The following is a 22816-nucleotide window of genomic DNA, read 5'->3' as shown; positions in this document are numbered from 1 at the left end:
AGCAACAAAAAAACCTCCCAAAGAAAAAGAAGAGCAAGAAAGCAAAATGGCTGTTGATGAGGCTTTACAAATAGCTGAAGAAAGAAGGAAAGTCAAAGGAAAAGGGAAATATACATCCAAATGAATGCAGAATTCCAGAGAATAGTAAGGAGAGATAAGGGTTTCTTAAATGAACTATGCGAAGAAATAGAAGAAAGCAACAAAATGGGAAAGACAACAGATCTCTTCAAGAAAATTAAAGATATCAAGGGAAAGTTTCATGTGAAAGTAGGCATGATAAAAGATAAAAAATATTAGTGACTTAACAGAAGAAGAAGAGATTGAGAAAAGGTGACAAGAATATACACCAACTTCCAGGAGCTAAGATGTCGGAGCAAGCTGTAGATCACTGTCGCTCTCCCATTTTCATCCCCCAAAACCTAGAAAATAGCTCCTCAGGACAGATCCTGGAACAGCAGAGCCAAAGGAAAGATGGGATGGAACAATCTTTTGGTCCAGGAGCCTTAAAGGATTGGCAAAAAAAAAAGTTCCATATCACTCAGATAAAAGTGGAGTGCAATGCAGGACAGAAGGCATCCCAGCAAGCCAGTGGCAGGCTCCACTTCAGCAAACCAGCAGGACATCCTGAGCTCCAGAGAGGTAGAGCAGCAAATGACAATACCAGGACACATGTGCCTCAGCACAGCTAGGAGAACCAGCAGACTCCAGCTCAGAGAGCCACCACATGTGCCAGGCAGGCATATCCTCCAGGGGCAGATATCCCCATGCTTTAGTGCAGCAACAAGCAGACAGGCATCCCACAGCAGTAGACCTCCCTGTGCTTCAGCGTAACCTGGGGAAACACAGAAAAAGCCCACCTAGCATGTACAAGACACCACCACTGGGACCTCAGCTCAGCATCAGGTCAGCTTCCAGACTCCAAAAGTCTCCATCATCCAGCATCTGAGGCTCCAGCACACAAAGCCAGTAACCAGGCCCCTGACCCCCAGCACAAGAAGCTTGGAACAGTGTTCTCCATGCTTCAGCGGGAAAGCTCAACTTTAAAAGCCAGGAAATAAGCAAACATGAACAAGAAGCAAAAAAGAACCTTGACCAAACCCAGAAGGGGACAACACTCAATATATCTACATTAGAAACCCCAAACAGGAATATGAATTGTTCTCAAACCCAAAAAGCATTCCTGGAAGAGCTCAAGAAGGATTTCAAATGTCAAATAAGAGAGGTAGAAGAAAAATTGGGAAAAGAAAGGAGAGATATGCAAGAGAGTCAATAGCTTGAAAAAGGAAGGACAAAAACTGACAAAAGAAAACAACTCCTTAAAAAGTAAAATTGGCCAAATGGAAAAGGAGTACAAAAGCTAACTGAAAAAAAATAATTTCTTAAGAATTAGAATTGGGCAAGCGGAAGCTAATGACTCCATAAGTCATCAAGAATCAAACAGAATCAAAAGAATGAAAAAATAGAGGAAAAGGTAAAATCCCTCATTGGACAGGCAAGTGATCTAGAAAAGAGATCCAGAAGAGATAATTTAAGAATTACTGGACTACCTGAAAGCCATGATCAAAAAAAGAGGCTAGACAGCATCTTTCAAGAAATTATCAAGGAAATCTGTCCTGAGGTCCTAGAACCAGAGGGCAAAATAGCGATTGAAAGAATCCACAGATCTCCTCCTGAAAAAAAGATCCTAAAATGAAAATGCCAAGGAATATTGTAACCAAATACCAGAATTGTCAGGTCAAGGAGAATATACTGCAAGCACCAAGAAAAAAAAACAATTTAAATATCCTGGAATCACAGTCAGAACTATATAGGTCTTAGCAGCTTCTACATTACAGGGAAAATGAATATTCAATGAAATAGGGGACTTTCAATCATTCTTTTTTGGGTTTTTTTGGTGAGGCAATTGGGGTTAAGTGACTTGCCCAGGGTCACACAGCCAGTGAGTGTCAAGTGTCTGGATTTGAACTCAGGTCCTCCTTGCTCCAAGGCTGGTGCTCTATCCACTGCACCACCTAGCTGTCCCTAATCATTCTTGATCAAAAAAAAAAAAAAGAAAACATAACTGAACAGAAAATTTGATCTTCAAATATAAGACTCAAGAGAAGCATAAATAGTTAAAGAGAAAAGAAAAAAAGATGTTATTAAATAAGGTAAAATTGTTTATATCCCTTCACAGGATACAGTACTTGAGAAAGGTATCTTTATAGTGGCATTTAGAAGGGTTATACATGGATAGAGTGTGTGGGTATAAGTTGACTTTGATGTGATGATAACAAATTAATTAATTAAGGGGTGAATAAAAGGAGTGTACTGGGAGAAGAGGAAAGGAGAAGGCAGAAAAGGGTAAATTGCACCACAGGACAAGGCACAAAGATCTATTACAGTAGTGGGAAAGAAGGGAGGGAGGCAAGCATTGTTTGAACCTTACCCTCATTGAATTTGGCTCAAAAAGGGAACAACATACACAGTCAATTGGGTATAGAAACCTCTTTTTCCCTATGGGAAGTAGGAGGAGAAATGGAAAAGAAAAGGGAGGGGTGAAAAGAAGGGAGGGAAGAAGTACTAAGGGAAAGGGGAAAGAAAAGGGAGGGGGACTGATAGAAGGAAAGTTAGATTGAGGGAGGTGATGGTAAGAAGCAAAATACTGGTGAAGAGGGAGAGGGAGAAAGGAGAGAGAAAAGCATAAATGGGTTGGGAGAGACAGGATAGAGAGAGAGACACAGTTAGTAATCATAACTGTGAATGTGAATGGGATGAACTCTTCCATAAAATGGAAGCAGATAGTAGAGTACATTAAAAAACAGAATCCTACAATGATGTTGTTTACAAGAAATACATTTGAAGCAGAGAGATGCATACAGAGTAAATGTAAAAGACTGGAACAGAATATATTATGCTTCAGCAGAAGTAAAAAAAAAGGCAAGGTAGCAATCTTGATCTCAGACAAGGCAAAAACAAAAAAAGAGATAAGAAAGGAAATTACATCCTGCTAAAATGTACCATAGACAATGAAGTAATATCAATACTATGCATATATGCACAAAGTGGTATAGCATCTAAATTGTTAGAGGAGAAGTTAAGTGAGTTAGAGGAAGAAATGGACAGCAAAACTATACTACTGGGGGACCTCAACCTTCCTCTCACAGAAATAGATATTTTTTTAAAATTAGTCATGGTAGACCTCTGGAGAAAACTGAATAGGATAGTAAAGAATATACCTTTTTCTCATTGGTATATGGCACCTACACAAAAATTGACCATGTATTGGGCATAAAAAACTCACAACCCAGTCTAGATAGGCAGAAATATTAAATACATCCTTTTCAGATCGTGATTCAATAAAAATTGCAGTAAAACATGACAAAACAGGAAAATGACAAATGTTGGAGATGTGGGAAAATTGGAACACTAATGTATTTTTCATGCCCAAAGGGCTATAAAACTATGCATACCCTTTGGTCCAGCAATAGCATTACTAGGTCTGTATCCCAAAGAGATCACAAAAATGGGGAAAGGACCCACATGTACAAAAATATTTATAGCATCTCTTTTTGTGGTGGCCAAGAATTGGAAATTGAAGGGATGCCCATCAATTGGGGAATTGCTGAACAAGTTGTGATATATGAAGATAATGGAATCCTATAGTGCCATAAGAAATGTTGAAAAAGAGGATTTCAGAAAAAACCTGGAAAGACTTGCACGAACTGATTTAGGATTAGGACATAAACTGATTTTTTTCAGTCCAGTGGCCACTGTTGAGCTTTTCCAAATTTGCTGACATATTGAGTGTAGCACTTTAACAGCATTGTCTATTAGGAAGCCCAATTTTAATGTAAAGTCCAAAGTCAAGAAATAAGCTGGGAAAATTTGCAAAATAAAAGAACTTTGCCATAAAAACAACTATGGTGACAGGGAAGATCAAGACCCAAAGTCAGAAGAAAACAATGTGAAAAACAACTACAAGTAGAGCCTCAAACTAAAAATGCAGATTGGTCACAAACCTGACATTAATTCCTACAAGATCTAATAAAAGTTTAGACTAAAAAAGAGTAAGAAATTATTTAAAAAATCAAAGAAGACTAGTAGAGAAAAAATGAGAAAAGAAATGAGATTTCAAGAAAATTATGTAATGAAAATTAAGTTTGTTTTTAAAAAAAAAAAGGCACAAAAATGCTGAAGAAAATAACTGCCTAAGAACCAGAACTGGCAAAATGGTAAAAAAAAAAAAAAAAAAAAAAAAAAAGAGAGAGAGAGAGAGAGAGATTTAAAAGAAACTCACTGAATACAATATTTATTTAAAAATGAAAATTGGACAACTGGAAAGATAATGGACTCCATAAAATAAACAATGAAACAAAGTCAAAAGAATAAAAAAAAGGAGAGACTGCAAAATATCTTATTGGAAAAAACAACTAACATGGAAAATATGTTATGTTTCAAGAAATTATGAAGAACAACTTCCCTGACATCTTAGAAGCAGAAGCAAAGTATAAATTGAAAGAATCTGATCAGCTCATGAAAGGAACCCCAAAATGAAAATTCCTGGGATTGTTATAGTAAAATTTCAGAGCTCGTTGGTCAAGAAGAAAATGCTGCAAATGCTTAGAAAGAATCAATTCACATACAGTGGAGTCACATTCAGGAGTACCCAAGATTTAGCAACCTAAAAAAAGGATATTGTGAGGGCAGCTAGGTGGCACAGAGGATAGAGCACTGGCCCTGGAGTCAGAAGCACCTGAGTTCAAATCCAGCCTCGGTCATGTAACACTTACCAGCTGTGTGACCCTGGGCAAGTCACTTAACCCCATTGCCTAGCCCCCCAAAAAAGTATAAAAAAATAAATAAAATAAAAGAGGAGATTGCTAAAAATATATTTCTGAAGACAAAAGAGCTAAGAATAATGCCAACAATAGTCTATACAGCAAAACTGAATGCAATCTTATGAGGGTAGGAGGACAGAGAAGAATAGACATTTAATGAAATAGAGGGTTTCCAGGTATTCTCAATTAAAAAAAAAGGGCCAGAGATGGATTTTAAAAATGGATTTTCAAACACAAAATTTGAGATAGGCATTAAAAGGTAAACATGAATGAAAAATCATGAAGAACTTAGAAAGGTTAAACTATTCACATTCCCAAACTAAAAGATGATATTTGTAACTGCCAATAACTTTATCATTATTAGGGCAGATAGAAGGAGTCTAATTACACAAAAAGCCTGGGTTTAAGTCCATTATGTTGGGGTGATCTTAAAAGAAAATGGAAGAATAGGAAAAATTATCTCATATAAAAGTCATGCAAAGAAGAGTTTTTTCAATAAAGTGGGGGGCAGGCAATGCTTGAACCTCACTTTCATCTGAACTGGTTCAAAGAGAGAAGAATATATACAAACATCTAGTTGGGTATAAAAGTCCATCTTACCCAACACAGAAAAGTGTTGGGTAAGTAGTAGTACAGAAAAGTAGTACAGGAAAGGAAGATAAGAAAAAGTGTGTGAGATAAGAGAGAAGGCAGATTAAGGGAGACAGTTCTCACAAGCAAAATAAACTTTTAAGGAGGAGGAGAGTAAAAAAGAGAGAGAGAGAGAGAGAGAGAGAGAGAGAGAGAGAGAGAGAGAGGCTAAACAGAAGAGAACAGAATGGAGGGAAATACAGAGTTAGCAATCATATCAGTGAATGTGAGTGGGATGAATTCACACATAAAAGAGAAGTGGATAGTAGAATGGAGTAAAAAACAGAATCAAACAATATGTTGTTTAATGACATACTTGAAACAGAAAGAAATACTCCAAGTTAATATAAGGAACTGGAATAGATTATTATGCTTCAGCTGAAGTAAAGAATGTAGGGTAAGGAATCATACAAAATAAAAACAAAAATAGACCTAATTTAAAAAATATAAGCATGGAAACCATATTTTGCTAAATGTTATCATGGACAAGAAAGTAATATCAATACTAAACACATATACAGCAAATTATATAGCATGCAGATTTTTTGTTTCCTTTTTAAAAAATTATTTATTTATTATTAGTTTTCAACATTCACTTCCACAAGATTTTGAGTTCCAATTTCCTCCCCCCACTCCAAGATGGCATGTACTCTAAATACCCTTTCTCCAATCTGCCCTTCCTTCTATCACCACCCTTTCTCTTATCTCTTCCCCTTCTATATTCCTGTAGGGCAGAATAGATTTCTATGCCCCATTGCCTGTATATCTTATTTCCCAACTGCATGTAAAAACAAATTTTAACATGCATTTCTAAAACTTTGAGTTCCAAATTCTCTCCTTCATCCCTCCCTACCCACCCTCATTGAGAAGGCAAGCAATTCAACATAGGCTATACATGTGCAGTCTTGCAAAACACTTTCATAACAGTCATGTTGTGAAAAACTAACTGTATTTCCCTCCATCCTATCCCACCCCCTGCTTATTCTATTCTCTCCTTTCACCCTGTCCCTTCTCAAAGTCTATGCTTCTGATTATCCCTTCCCCCAATTTGCCTTCTTTCTATCATCCCCCACTTAACCTTTCCCCCCATTTTCCTATATGCTAAGATAGATTTCCATACCCAACTGACTGTGTATGTTATTCCCTCCTTAAGCCAAATGTGATGAGAGTAAGGTTCGCTCATTCCTTCTATCCTCCTTCCTCTTCCCTTCTACTGTAAAAGCTTTTTCTTGCCTCTTTTATGTGAGATAATTTACCCCATTCTATCTCTCCCTTTCTCCTTCTCCCAGTATAATCCTCTCTCAACCCTTAATTTTATTTTTAACATATCATCCCTTCATATTCAACTTACCATGTGCTGTATGTCTACATAAATATATTCCCTCCAACTACCCTACCGTCATGAAAAAGGTCTCATGAGTTACAAATATCATCTTTCCATGTGGGAATGTAAACAGTTCAACTTTAATAAGTCCCTTATCATTTCTCTTTCCTGTTGACTTTTTCACGCTTCTCTTGAGTCTCGTATTTGAAAGCCAAATTTTCTATTCAGCTCTGGTCTTTTCATCAAGAATGCTTGAAAGTCCTCTATTTGCTGAATATATATATTTTTCCCCTGAAGGATTATATTCAATTTTGCTGGGTAAGTGATTCTTGGTTGTAATCCTATCTCTTTTGCCCTCTGGAATATTATAGTCCGAGCCGTGCAATCCATTAACATAGAAGCTGCTAAATCTTGTGTTATCCTGATTGCATTTCCACAATACTTGAATTGTTTCTTTCTAGCTGCTTGCAATATTTTCTCCTTGACCTGGGAACTCTGGAATTTGGCTACATTATTCCTAGGGGTTTTCCTTTAGGGATCTCTTTCAGGAAATGATCTGTGAATTCTTTCAATTTCTGTTTTGCCCTCTGGTTCTAAAATATCAGGGCAATTTTCCTTGATAATTTCTTGAAAGATGATGTCTAGTTTCTTTTTTTGATCACGGCTTTCTCTCTCCTGGATCTATTTTCCAGGTCAGTTGTTTTTCCAATGAGATATTTTACATGGTTTTCTCTTTTTTCATTCTTTTGGATTTGTTTTACAGTGTCTTGATTTCTCATAAAGTCACTAGTTTCCAATTGCTCCATTCTAATTTTTGAGGAAGTATTTTCTTCATAAGCTTTTGGACTTCCTTTTCCATTTGGCCAGTTTTGCTTTTTAAGGCACTCTTCACCTCATTGGCTTTTTGGACCTCTTTTGCCATTTGGGTTAGGCTATTTTTTAAGGTGTTATTTTCTTCAGTGTTTTTTTTGGGTCTCCTTTAGCAAACTGTTTGCTAGTTTTTCATGATTTTCTTGCATCACTCTAATTTCTCTTCCTAGTTTTTCCTCTACTTCTCTTACTTGCTTCTCAAAATCCTTTTTGAACTCTTCCATGGCCTGGGACTGATTCCTATTTTTCTTGGAGGCTTTGAATGTAGGAGCTTTGCCTTTGTTGTCTTCTTCTGGTTGTATGTTTTGATGCTCTTTGTTACCAAAGAAAGATTCTATGATCTGACTTTTTTTGCACCTTTGTTTGCTCATTATCCCAACTAATTACTTGAGTTATAAACTCTTTGTTAAGGTAGGGGTCTGCTTCTAATGTGGAGAATGTACTGTCCCAAGTTTTGGGAGTTTTGTGCAGCTTTTTTCAGAGATACTTCTAGGCACCTGTAAGTTTTCAGTTCTCCCAAAGTGGCATGATGAAGGGTGAGGTGTTTACTTCTTTCCTGGCCTTTGCTCTGGTCTATGAGTGACCACAAGCACTCTTTTCTATCTGAGAATTGTGAGGAGGATTCTCTCTCTCCACCACCACTACTAGCTCCACCACGCCAGTGCTCTTCCTTGTCCCAGGACCACCACCCAATACTGTGACCAAGATCCAAGCACAGTCCTTAGCACCAGCAAAAGATCCCTGCAATCCCTCTCTGATTAGCCACTTGATTCCCCCTTGGTCTGTGGGCTGGAAGCTCCAGAAGCAGCCATTTCCCTGGGGCTGCAGCCAGAGCTGCAAGCAGAGCAAGTAGAATTAGAGGAAGAATTAGATAATAAAACTATACTACTAGAAGACTTTAATTTACTCCCTTCATAACTAGATAAATCTAACCACAAAATAAAAAAGAAGTTAAGGAGATGAATAGAATTTTAGAAAAGTTATATATGATAGACATATGGAAAAAAAATTGAACGAGAATAAAAAGGAGTATGGAAAGTTCAATGACACAGTAAATAGAGTGCTGGGCCTGAAGTCAGGAAAACCTAAATTCAAATCTGGTGTAAGTCACTCACTAGCTGTGTGACCCTTGACAAGTCATTTAACACTGTTTGTCCCCATGTCCTCATCTGTAAAATGAGCTGAAGAAGGAAATGGCAATTCACTCCAGTATCTTTGCTAAGAAATCACCAAATGAAATCATCAAGAATCAGATAATAACTGAAACAATTGAACAACAAGAAGAAAGGAGCATGCTTTTTCTCACCATACATGTCACTTTCACAAAATTGACTGGTATTAGGGCATAAGAACCTCACAAATAAATGAAGAAGAAATATTAAATAAATCCTTTTCTGACTATAATACAATAAAAATTATCTTCAATAAAGAGCCTTGGAAGCATATATTAAAAATTAATTGGAAACTAAATAATCTAATCCTAAAGAATGTGTTGGTCAAAGAACAAATCATATAAACAATCATAATTTTATGAAAGATAGTGGTAACAATGAGATAATAAACCAAAATTTATGGGATGCAACCCAAGCAGTACTAAAATGAAAATTTACATTCCTAAGTGCTTATATCAATAAGAAGAGAAAGAACAGATCAATTAATTGAAGACACAGATAAAAATATTAGAAACAAATTAAAAATCCTTAAATAGAAAAATAGAAATATTAAAAATTAATTTAACACTAAGTAAAAAACAATTAAATAAGAAAACTAGGAGATGGTTTATGGGGAGAAATGGAATAGACAAATCACTGGTAAATTTGATGAAAAAAAAAGGAATACAGAAAAAACCCAAATTACTTCTCAAAAATGAAAGGTTGAATACACCACCAATGAAAATAAAACCAGGGGCACCTAGTGGTTCAGTGGATAGAACGCTGGCCCTGGAGTCAGGAGGACCTGAGTTCAAATCTGGTTTCAGACATATAGTACTCACTAGCTGTGTGACTCTGGGCAAGTCACTTAACCCCACTTGCCTTCAGCAAAAAAAAAAAAAATAATCAAAGCAATTATTAGGAACTATTTTAACCAATAATTTTCCAATAAAATTAATAATCTAAATGAAGTAGATGAATATTTGCAAAAATATAAATTGCCCAGATTAACAGAAAAGGAAATAGAATATTTAAATAAATTTTTTTCTTCATGATCCCATTTATGGTTTGTAAATGGGATCATGAAGAAAAAAATCCCTAGGACAAGATGTATTTAAAGCAAATTCTACCAGCCATTTTTTTTGTTTTAAGTAGCATTTTATTTTTCCCAACTACATATCAAGAAAATGTTTAGCATTCATTTTTCTCCCTTCTTCTCTCCCCACCCCATCTTCTAAAAATGGTAGACAATTTGATATGATTTATCCATGTGCTATCATTGAAAACGTATTTCCATATTCTTCACAGTTGTGGAAGAAGAAACAGATCAAAAGGGAAAAAATGATGAGAAAAATAACATAAGTTTTAAAATGTGATTCAATCTGCATTCAGAATGCATCAGTTCTTTATCTGGATATGGATAACATTTTCCTTCATGATTCCTTTGGTATTTGTCTTGAATCATTGTGTTGCTGAAAAGAGCCAAGTCACTCATAGTTGATCATTACATGATGTTGCTGATTCTACATGCAACATTTTCCTGTTTCTGCTCATTTCACTTTGCATCAATTTGTAGAAGTCTTTCCAGGTTTTTCCAAAATCTGACTTCATCATTTCTTATTGCACAATAGTATTCTACTATATTCATATACCACAGTTTTTTCAGCCATTCCCCAATTGATGAGCATCCCCTCAATTTCCAATATTTTGCTACCATGAATAGGGCTGCTATAAATATTTTTGCACATGTAGGTCCTTTCTCCTTTTTATGATCTCTTTGAGATACAGACCTAGTAGTAATATTGCTGGATCAAACGGTACCCACAGTTTTCTAATGAACATATAAAGAACAATTAATTCTAATACTATTTAAATTATTTGGGGGGGAAAAAGAGTCCCACCAAGTTATTTTGATAACACAACTATGGTTTTGATATGTAAACTGAGAAGAGAAAGAAACCTAAAGACTGATTTCTGTAATGAATATGGATACAAAAATCTTAATAAAATACTAACTAGAAGATTAAAGCAATATGTCACAAAGATCATATACTATGACCAGATGAGATTTATACCAGGGGCCGGTTCAACATGAGGTAAGCTATAAACAGGATTGACTATACCAATAACAAAAACAACAAAAATCATGATTTTATCAATAGATACAGTAAAAGCTTTTAACAAAATATAATGCCCATTCCTATTAAAAACACCAGAAAGCATAGGAACAATGTAGCTTTTCTTAAAATGGTATCACAATATCTATGAAAAAACAAGAGCCTGCTTTATCCATAGTAACAATAAACTAAAAGCCTTCTGAGTAAGATCAGAGGTTAAGCAAGGATGTCCATTAGCAACATTATTATTCAGTATTGGATGAAAAAAATGCTAGCTGCAGCAATAAGAAAAAAGAAATTAAAGGCATAAGAAAATGCAAAGAGGAAACAAAAGTATCACTCTTTGCAGATGATATGATAGTATACTTGGAGACCCCTAAAGAATCAACTAAAAAACTAACTGAAACAATTAACATCTTTAGCAAAGTTTGAGGACACACACCTCACACAAATCATAAGCATTTCTATATATTACCAACAAAAACCAAGTGGAAGACATAGAAAAAAAATTCCATTTAAAATAATTCTAAACAGTAAAAAATACTTCGTATTGTATCTGCCAAGACAAACCAATGAAGTGTATATGAGCACATTTATAACACACTTTTCATACAAATAAAGACAAATTTAAACAATCGGAGAAATATTAATTGCTTACAGGTAGGCTGAGCCCATATCACAAAAATGACACTATTACTTAAATCAATATACTTATTCAGTACCATACCAATCAAACTATCAAAGAATTATTTTATTTAATTAGAAAAAATAATAACAAAATGCATCTGGAAGAACAAAAGGTCAAGAATATCGGTCTAATTAATACAAAAAGTGACAGAAGGTCCCCTAGCTATATTACAAAGTGGTAATCATTATAACAATCTGTTACTGGATAAGAAGTGGTGGATCAATTGGATAGATTTGGTTGGTTGGCTGGCTGGTTGGTTGGCTGGTTGTTGTCCTTCATTCTCAAAGATGTTGGAGTCAAGATACAATATGTCAGTCTGTGGCTGATCAGATCAGTAAGAGCTCAGAAGGTTTTACCACAAGCTAGAGCACAAATAGTTCACATGAACTTTTGGAGTGGAGATGTTTTTAAATTTGTGCATCTCATGGTTTTCTTTTTTGTTTGTTTTGTTTTGTTTTGTTTTTAGCTACTGCAATTCTGCTTCAATCATAGAGCACAGCACCTTCTTTGATGTGGGCACACCATGTTGGGTGGTCCTTTTCCAGTGTCTCCCATGTCATGCAATTGATTCCAAAAGTCTTCAGAGAGACCTTAAGAGTGTTTTTGTATCACTTCTGATTTCCATGTGACAGCTTGCCTTGTGTGAGTTCTCCACAAAATAGTCTTTTTAGGCAAATGTGTTTAGCATTTGAACAATGTAGCCAGTCTATCAGAGTTGTGTTCTCTGTGGTAGTCTGAGTTCTTGGTAGGTTAGCTTGAGAAAGGACTTCAGTTTCTGGTATCTTATCTTGCCAGGTGCTCTTCAGGATCTTCCTAAGACAATTCAAATGAAAGCAATTCAGTTTCCTGGAATGATGCTGGTTTACTGTCCAGGTTTCACAGGCATGCAACAATGAAGTCAGCCCAACAGCTTTGTACACCTTCAGGTTGGTAGGCAGTCTAATACCCCTTCTCTCCCAAACTTTCCTTCAGAGCCTCCCAAACATTGAGCTAGTTCTGGCAATGTGTACAGTCACCTCGTTATCTATGTGTACATCCCTGGAAAGTATATTGTCAAGGTATGTGAACTTATCCACAGTATTCAAAATTTCTCCATTTGATGTAACCAGTGGTTCCATGTATAAATGGTGTGGTACTGGCTAGTGGAGAACCTCCGTTTTCTTGGTGTTAATTGTTAGGACAATATTAAACAGAAGCAGTAGAGAATTGATCCATATTTTGTTGCATCTTAGCCTCAGAGGCTGCACTGAGTGCATAATCACCTCCAAACAAAAAACCATGCACCAACTCCTCCTCCTCCTCTTAGCGTGTAGCCTTTTCAAGTTAAATAATTTGACAACAGTGTGGTAGCTGACCTTGATGCTATTTTCATCTTCATTGAAGACATCTGACAACAGGGCTGAAAACATCATGCTAAAAAGCATGGGAGCAAGCATATAGCCCTGCTTCATTCCATTGGTGACTGGGATCTGGTAAGTAACATACAAAAGCAAATGACCACAGTAACCATAGTGAACATAGGCAAGAATCTTCTCCTAAGGAAACTGGAAAGCAGGTTGGCAGAGATTAGGGACAGACCAATATATCATACCATACACCAGATAAAGTCAAAATGGGCACAATTTAGACGTAAAGGGAGAGAATATCATATGCAAATTAGAGGAACATGAAAAAAATGCCTTTCAGATGTATGGATAAAGAAAGAGTTTATGACTAAAGAAGAAATAGAGATGATCATGGAAGATAAAATAGATGATTTTGATTACATGAAATTAAAAGGTTTTTGCAGAAACAAAACCAATTCAGCTAAAATTAGAAAGAAATCAGAAAACTAGAGGGAATGTTTACAATAAGTTTCTCTGATAAAGGTCTCATTTCTCAAGTATATAGGGAACTGAGTCTAATTTATAAAATGAAAGCTATTCTCTAATTAATAATTTGTCAAAGACATGGTGAGACAGTTTTCAGAAGAAGAAATCAAAGTTATCAATAGTTATATAAAAATACTGCCAATCACCAATAATCATGGAAATGCAAATTAAAACAATTCTGTGCTATAGCCTCACACCTATCAGATCGTTTAACGTGACAAATAAGGTAAATGACCATTAATAGAGGAGATGTGGAAAAATAGGCACACCAATGCAGTGTGGGTAGAGCTATGAACTAGTCAAATCAAACTGGAGAACAATTTGGAACAAAGCTCAAAGTACTATGAAATTGTGTTTATTTTGGAGCCGATAACACTGCTACTCAGTCTGTATTTTAAAGAGGTCAAAGAAAAAGGGAAAGGAAACATATGACCAAAACTATTGCTAGCAGCTCTTTCTGTGATGTCAAAAAATTGTAAATTTCAGCCCATTAATTGGGAATGGCTGAACATTTGGTATGTGATTGTGCTGGAATACTACTGGGCTGTAGGAAATGAAAAAGGTGATAGTTTCAGAAAAATCTGGGAAGATTTATATGAGCTGATGTAAAGCAAAGCAGCCAGATCTAGGAGAACGTTGTACACAGTAACAGCAATATGGTAATGATAATTACCTGTCAAATTACCTACTCTGATCTGATACAAGACATTTCTAAACGACACAAGATGAAAAATGCTCTGTACCTTTACAGAGAGAGCTTATGAACTCAGACAGCAGATTGAAGTATTTTTTCACTTTCTTTATTTTTCTTGCTTTTGTTTTTTTTTTAACATGGCTAATATGCAAATATGTTTTGCATGATTTCACATATGATACTGCTTACCTTCTCAATGGGTGGGAGAGGAGCTAGAGAAAAGGACTCAATTTTTAAGTGAAAATCTTTTTTAAGACCAATAAAACATGGGAATAAACTGATCTTTCCTTTTATATGACAAATATTATATTTAAATGGTAAATATTATAAATTAAATATACATATTACATGGTAAAAATTATATATCTATAACATTTTCTGTAACAAAGATCAATTAGGATCCTTTCCAAAAAAATACAGTGATGAAAGAAATAGAAAAACAAGTGAATGCTGCAAAATTATAAAAAACAGGCATTTCCTGGAAGAAGACAAATGAGATTTCAGGCCCAATTCACTTCTTTATAGAAGTGGAAGGTCTACACATGTTTTACATTTGACATAGTTTTGATGTAATAATACATAATGTGATGATGTAATAAAATAATAAAAACTATGCTGATTTTTACTCTTCCTTTTCTACTTTTTTTCCCAAAAAAATACTATTTGTCATAGGAGAGAAGCCTCTAAGAAGAGGGATCCTCTTATGGTGATGTAAAAAGCAAAAAAATTTTTAAAAAAACTTATTTTTTAAAATAGTACTGGATCCTGAATGCCATGGAAACCCAAGATGAACTAGCAGTAATAATCAAGACATGAAATAGACTCCTGAAAGAACAATTTCACTTCCCTATCCCCACAGTACAGGGAAAAAAAAATGAGTAAATCTCACCAAAGCAATGTTAGTAATAAATCATTACCAGTTCCCCAAGGATGAATAGTAGGATACCAGAAAATTTTTGAATAGTGGCCTACAGAATTCAGCAGTAATTATTAGAAGAGATTTACTCATGATATTAACATTATGATGATTTTGTTTTTCCCCTCTTCCCACTCCCCACCCCGATTCTGTAGACCTGTAAACTGCCACTTTTGGGCTGGCCTGACTAAATATAAAAGCCTCTCCTTGTGGAAGAATTTCCTCATAATAATTACTGCTTAAATTTAAAAGTTCACTTACACCAGGACGACTTAGCTGTGGTCAGGAATGATATATGTAAGGTGTAGTTGGGATAATGGGAGCAATAGACTGAGATTATGAGGCAAAGTGAAATTGTTGCTGCACAATGAGTGGGAGGATGAATTTAAGAAGGGGAAAGGGGATAGATTAGTACAGGCAATTTTTTATCCGAGTGCCTGGGTGAGAGTTAAGGGATGGGTAAAGTGCAAAGCGATGACCCCCATTGGAGAAAAGGGCAAAAAGCAAAGTAGTGATTCTAAAAATCTTAAGTTTCATTCAGCAGAGGACATTTTATTGCTAAAACAATGGAAGAAGTTTGAATTGTACAATAGGGTACTATAGTAGATTCTGACTAATTCCAAGCATGAAACCAGGAAACAGCAGTTGCTATTCTGGGTGGCACAGTTGGTAGAGAGATGAGCCTGGAGTTACGAAAACCTGAGTTCAAATCTGGCCTGAGATATCCTCTTTGAGACTCTGGGCAAGTTGCTAACCTCCATTTGCCTTAGATTCCTCAACTGTAAAATCAGGATTAATAACAGCACCTACTTTGTAGGATTATTATGAGGATCAACTGAGCTAACGTTTGTGAATCACAGCACAATGTCTGCCAATATATAAATGCTTATTCCCTTCCCTTCCCCCTTCGCCATTCCCCCTTCCCCTTCCCCCAAATACACTGCACAAGACTCAAGAATAGGCGTGTCTTGGTCATGGCCTGGGGCTGCACCTGCCATGGCCACCTCCATCTGCACCTTGGGAGGCCTCCTGGGAGGAGGAATCACCAGCGGACTGGGGGCCTGCATGCCTCCACCTCTTGCAGCTGCTCCGGAGAGCACCCAACCTATGCTCATGCAGGTGCAGGGATCTCCACACGGAGGGGGATAAAATCTTTGCTGAATTCCTGACAGATCAATTTAAAGAGGAGAGGAAAATCCAGAAACACAAATCTGTCCCCAAGATGTCCAGGGATTGGGAAATAGGTGTGCAAGGGACAGAAGCCAAGTTAGTCTGGAGATTAGCTGGTGAGAGGATCACAGTCACATTCAATATTAACAACAGTATCCCACCAACATTTGACGATGAGCCACAGAGGGCAGAAAGCCCAAAAACAGCAAGAGCCTGAACTTACGTCAACCCCAAACTTGGTGGTGGAGGTTGTGAAGGACGATACCAAGAAGGCCCTTGTGTTGGACTGCCACTATCCAGAGGACAGGAGGAAGAGGATGGGAGTGACATTTTCTCCAACCGGGAAGTTAGCTTTCAGCCCACCAGCGAATCCGACTGGAAGGATACAAACTACACGCTCAACACGGATTCCCTGGACTGGGCCCTGTACGACCACTTGATGGACTTCCTGGCTGACCGAAGGGTGGACATCATTTGCAGATGAACTGATCGAGGCCTTAGAACACCAGGAGTACATCAACTTTCTGGAAGATCTGAAAGGGTTTGTCAAGTGTCAGTAGGGAGGCCTGAGGCTTTGAGACCCTGCTGTGCACCCAGACAACAGTTACGCAGAAGCTATCATGGCAAAAGTGTGGCAAAATACCATCAGGCATAAATTACATTCCCTCACCCTTTTATTTCCTTGATCCACTGGCATTTTTTGCATACTACCACAAAATGATGAGAAATAAAACTCCTGGACCCTCAAAAAAAAAAAGAAGAAAGAATAACTTACAAGAAGACATTGAAAATATGGGTTACTGAAGGACCCTACAGTGGGTGCAAAAACAGATTTTATTAGTCCAGAATCATTTCACACAACTACATCAGAAATTCCTGCCAGATGTTTGCTAAGAAAAGAATTATCAACACATGTTGCATATTTCCAAGTCTTTGGAACTTGTTTGAATTGGATTTCTAACAGGTGACGGAAAAAATTTCATATCTTACAATTTCATCAGGTATGTCCATGAATATCCAACAAAAAATCAGAGAGAATCCAGTGCTGCCTAAGTGTTCTGAGAAAAAGTATATATTTTTTTTTTCGTGGATTCCCCACCAGGAGCCTCTCTGATCAAGGTAGAGACTCTGAGAGCAAACTACTCAAGAAAATGTTGGCCTTGGTATCAAGCAATCTAGAACTGCTCATATTCCAGAAGGAGCCTCTCTTAAAAGTTTCAATTGCATATTGTTAAACATATTAGGAACTCTGTGATTGAATAAAAATCTTAATGGAATCAACATGTGTTATTTGACTTTACAGTATGCTTTCTCATGTTTTAATGTGAACTATGTTTAGCTATTAATGTGTTTTTGGAACTTCAGATAAAAGATGTGAAACAACTAAAAATAAGTCCTAATTGAGAGAAGCCTATAAGTGATCAAGGCTTCAGCCCAGAAGACCTATAATAAAAACAGAAAACATTATGAATTTTGTCCAGTCCTTGATTGTCTTTGTTCCAGGGAAGTCCTTCCTGCTTGCATCAGGATATCCATCTCCTCAGCCCTATCTAGGCCACTAGTCTTCTGACCTTTATGTTCACTTCAAGGTGTTCTGTATCAATCCAACTGCCTCCTACCTTGTTTCTTCAACCCAGGGTCTTCTCAGGGAACCTTGCCTGGATCTAGGATATCCACCTCTGGATTCTGTTCAAGAAAAAAACTTTAATTCTCTGGGGGTTTTCCTGGACCTGAATAGTTCTTGCCATTTGAATAGACTACCCCAAGATATATGTTTGACCACTGCTACCTACTCTAAGGCAGGTCTCCCATCCTCCCTGGACCTAACATCACTACTTTGTGTGAGGTTAGACATCAAAGTAGGGTTCGGAGCAGTATAATCACCTGCCTTTCTCATTGGACATTTTTCTAGCTACTGATACATTACTTGGACTTATTTTTCAATGGCTAATATACCACCACCCTATTACACATTCCCAGTCTCAAGGATTCTAAACCATATGCCATAGAAATCCAAATCCCATCTCCCATCCCCAGTTGTGTACTCCCTCACTGCCATCCTCCTTAATCCTGTACCTTAAGTGTTTCACTCTAGATTTGCTGACCCCTTACTCCACTGTGTTCTCTAGAATGGCTGCTCAATAATGAACACTTTTATCTTAAACTTTTTTTTCTTTTTCATTGCTTCCATCTTCTGACATTTATTGAGAACTGTGTGACGTTGCATCTCTGCTTATCCTTTCCAGCACTGATTGCACTTTCAAATATATACATATGTACATACACACACACACATAGAAAAGTGTGTATGCATATGTGTGGGCACACATGTACACACATACATGCACATACACATATATCCTCATTCTCCCCTGTCACTTCAAAACCTCTCTGCATACCACTATTGCTCAGCAACCTCTCCTCCTATGAGGTTCACATTATTTAAATGTATCACCAAAATCCAAATCCTCATGCATATTTTCTATCAGCTCAAAGGATATTTTTGCTTTCTCGGTGAATTCAATGCCTGGCTCACAGTCTTTCTCTCCTTTTCATCTTCTGTCCTCATGTTAGGAGACTTGAACATATGTTTGTATATTCCCTTAAATACTTTTAACTTCCTAGTTATTCAATCTACCCATTTTCATGAAGCTGCTAGGTGGTATCGTAGATAGAGTTCTGAACCTAGAGTGAGAAAAATCTGAGTTCAAATCCAGCCTCACACGCTAACAGTGAGACCTCTGGCATATCATTTAACTTCTATTTGCCTTAGTGTCTTCAACTGAAAAAAACCCTGTAAAGTAATAGTACCTATCTCATAGTGTTGCTGTCAAGACCAAATAAGATGTTTGTAAAGTGCTTGGCAAATAGTAAGAGCTGTATAAATGATGTGATTATTGTTCTAGATGTTACCATCACCACCAACCATTCCACTTCCATATTCATGAACTATAAAGTTTTTTATCTGACCATAAACACCTATTAACCCATATTTCCCTATGCCTACCCCTCCACCTTCTCAGTTGAGGATCTTACCTCATCCTCCAATGAAAAAAAGTGAGGCCATTCCCCAACATCTTCCTCTCCTCTATTCTCCAACCCTTTATCTCATGTAACTCATATACTTTCCTGGGTTATGATTACAAGCTTCACTCTTCTCTCCTGCAGTGGTCCTTCTCCTTGTCAAGGCAAATCACTCTATACATACTCTTCTCCAATAAATATCCCACACTATCATCTTCATTCTCTCTGGAGCTCAAGAGAATTATTAAGGTTAGGTGTATAAATATTTTGAGTGAAATTTTGTATATATAAATATTTTAGAGTAAAAAATTTTGGACTCATTAATATAAAAGCAATAATTAAATACACAAGAGCTGATGAGGTTATCAAATGAAAAGTTCAGAGAGAAGAAATATTAGGGTTCAGGATAAAGCCTTGAGAGAGGCTCGTAGTGAGGTGGTGTAATATGATTCTACAAAGCAGACAGAAAAGTGGTAAGACAAGTAGAAACTGTAAGGTAGAAGTAGAGCCAAAGGAAAGTAATGTCAAGAAAACCCAGAAAACAGACTATGAAAGAGGTTAACATTCACAAATGTTGCAAAGAGTTTGAGAGAAATGAAGACAAGAAAAGTCTATCGTAATGTAAAATATTGGTAACTTTGGTCTAAGCTTATGAATGTGTGTGGAGGTCAAGTTGGCAAGGAAGTAAGAAATTGGGATAAGATTTATTGAGCAAAATAACCTGTAGCTTTTATTTTAATGTAATATATACATACATATATATATATATATATACATATGTATAATTCTCAAATTTTCAAAATATAAAAGAGAAACTGAATGTCTCATTAGCAAAAAGAAATTGAGGAAGCCATAAACGAAATATAAAAGCAGAATTGGGGAAGAGGAGACTTGTGGTCCAAGACAACGATACTATATTGCCCTTCATTTTTTTTTTTTGATGATTCTCTGAGGCATACCAATAAATCATTATTATCTACAAGTAGAAATAATTTTTATTCATAACTAACCTCATAGTTTTATTAATTCTTCCTACTTTTACAATTGTTAGTATTCTCTGTGTAATAAAAATGAGGATAGGGAACATCTTGTTTATCCCTGGATAGAAAGTTGCTAGTGATTTTTGCAATGCACATAATAGCAGCCTTTATTTCATATGTGTATTTTTGTTCATGTCAAAAAGTTTTCTTATGTTTTTAAAATATGAGCAAAAGCTACATTGTCAGATTTTTATGAATCTAGAAAAATTAAATGGATTTTGCTGTTATAATGTGACTGCTCATGTTAATTATTTTTGTAATACTGAATCATCCTTGTATCCCTAATATAAATCCAAATTGGTATTATTAAATATGTATGTATGTGCATATGTGCTTTTTTATGCATATTTACTAATTCGTCATTTCATCTATAATGCACTGGTGCTCCTATTTTCACACAACTCCTCCAACATAGTTAGTACTATCATTCCACTTTTCTATATGTGATATAAAACTTCAGCATTGTTTTCATATGCATTTCACTATTTTTTAAACTACTGTCATGATTATTGCTTTATGATATAGTTTGAGGTCTGGAAGTGGCATTTTCCTTTTATTTCTATCTCCTGCCCTCATATGGTAGATCTTTTATTTCTTCAAATACCTTTAAAATTTTTTCTCTAAAGTAAATTATAAATTACCTTTAGTAACATTGTCATTTTTAATTATGAAGTTAGGGCTTGGTCATGAACACTGATTACTTCTGTAGCTATTTTAATTGTTCCTGTTTCTTTAAGGAATATTTTACAACTGAGTCTACACACATAGATTTCAAGTAGACTGACCCCTAAATAGTTTTTTTTTTTTGTCCTTATTTTGATAGAGATTTCCCTTTCTATTACCATATCTTGAATTTTGTTATTTTACAAAAATCCTATTGATTTTGTGATTTTATTTTGTAGCCTGCAACTTTGCTAAAGCTATTAATTATTTAAATTTTAGTATCTTTGTAGGTTCCTTGGGATTTTCTAAGCAAATTATCTTGTCGTCAGCAAGTAGGGATCTGCAAATCTAGAATCATATAAATAATAGTGGCCTAATTGGCCATCTCCTAATGGCTGTATTTGTTGGGAAAGCTTCTTTTGTATTCTCATTGTATATGGCTTATTTTTGGTTTTCTTTTAATGATTTTTTAAAAAGATAACACTAAGCCTAGACTTTCTGGCGTCTTTTTAATCCTATAAATGAATATTGTGCTTAGTCAAAAGGTTTTTTCTTGCATCTACTGAGGTTTGGATTTTTTTAAAAATAACTTTGTTTTAACTATGTTGATTTTTTAATGCTGAATTATTCTTGAATCTTTAGTATAAAACCAAATTGCTGGTAGTGAATGACATTTTTGATGAATTCTTAAAGGATTTTATTTAAAAATTTGAATTGATATTCATTAATGATTAAGGGTAAATAGTTCTTCTCTGTTTTATTCATCCCTGGTTTGAGTATTCAAATTTATTCATCTCATTAAAGGCATTTGATAAAGTACATCCTTTCTCGATTTAAAAGTAATTCTGTTATTTTTTATATCAATTTTCCTTTATGTTTCATAGATTTTTCTTGCAAATCCATTAGGAATGGGAGTGGAGGGACACTCTCACCTCTCTTCGGTAGTTCATCTATTTAGTTTATATCTAATTACATCTATTTTGTTTTTGGAGAATGTATCACTAAGACTTCTACTTGGTATTGTTAGTTCTGGTATTTTCAGTTATTGAAGATAAGCCTCTATTTCTTCGCAAGTTCTCAAGTTTGTTTGCATATAAATGCGCATTGGGTTTTCATAAGTCGTTATTTCTTTTATATTTGTTATGCTCTCACCTTGTTTGTTTTCCATTTTATTGATTTAAATTTCTTCTCTGTTCTTTTTAATTCAGTTATGGCAACAGCTTTTTTTTAAATCAATTTTGTCAGTCTTTCTAAAAACTCAGGTTTTAGATTTGTTTATCTTTCTATAGTCTTTTTGGTTTTGAAATTCTATTTCTCTCCTAATATAATTCTATTTCTCCTCTTATTTTCCATTTTTCATCTTTTGTGCTTATTTTAGGTTTGTTTATCTGATGTGCTCCTAATGTTTTAAAATGCATATTCAGCCCATTAATTCTCTCCTTTTTCTGTTTTTTGGGGGGTTTTTGTTTCTTTTGTTTTTAGTTTCAAATTTATTTATTTTTAGTTTTCAACATTCACTTCCACAAGATTTTGAGTTCCAAATTTTCTCCCCATCTTGTCCTTCCCCACACCCCAAGATGGTATGCATTCTGAATACCTCTTCCCCTAATATGGCCTCCCTCCTCTCTCCCCGCCTCCTTTTCTTACCCCCTTCCCCTTCTATTTTACTGTAGGGCACAATAGATGTCTATAGATGCCTGTATTTCTCATTTCCCAGTTGCATGTGAAAACAATTTCTTCAACATGTGTTTTTAAAACTTTGGTTCCAAATTTTCTCCCTTCCTCCCTCCCCATTCACCCTCATTGAAAAGGATAAGCAACTTGATACAGGTTACACA

General features: G+C 35.8%; 1 protein-coding gene and 1 pseudogene across 3 annotated transcripts in view; one reads left to right on the top strand and one right to left on the bottom strand.

Moving 5' to 3' along the window:
- Positions 1-22816, bottom strand: part of LRFN5 (leucine rich repeat and fibronectin type III domain containing 5) — a 332903-nt gene that overhangs the window by 103805 nt on the left and 206282 nt on the right. Inside the window, exon 1 of one of the 3 annotated variants that reach the window (XM_078151568.1) lies at positions 16475-16562. The exons of the other annotated variants lie outside the window; for them this stretch is intronic. The gene's annotated coding sequence lies outside the window, so the exon portion shown is untranslated. Of the gene's footprint in view, positions 1-16474; positions 16563-22816 lie in introns of those variants that run through there. 3 annotated transcript variants of the gene reach the window in all.
- LOC110220644 (complement component 1 Q subcomponent-binding protein, mitochondrial pseudogene) lies at positions 366-16811 on the top strand (annotated as a pseudogene).

This window comes from Phascolarctos cinereus, unplaced genomic scaffold (genome assembly GCF_003287225.1).
Source record: "Phascolarctos cinereus isolate Bilbo 61053 unplaced genomic scaffold, phaCin_HiC Scaffold_3;HRSCAF=262, whole genome shotgun sequence".
Classification (NCBI taxonomy): domain Eukaryota; kingdom Metazoa; phylum Chordata; class Mammalia; order Diprotodontia; family Phascolarctidae; genus Phascolarctos; species Phascolarctos cinereus.
This window is presented reverse-complemented; position numbering and strand designations above follow the sequence as displayed.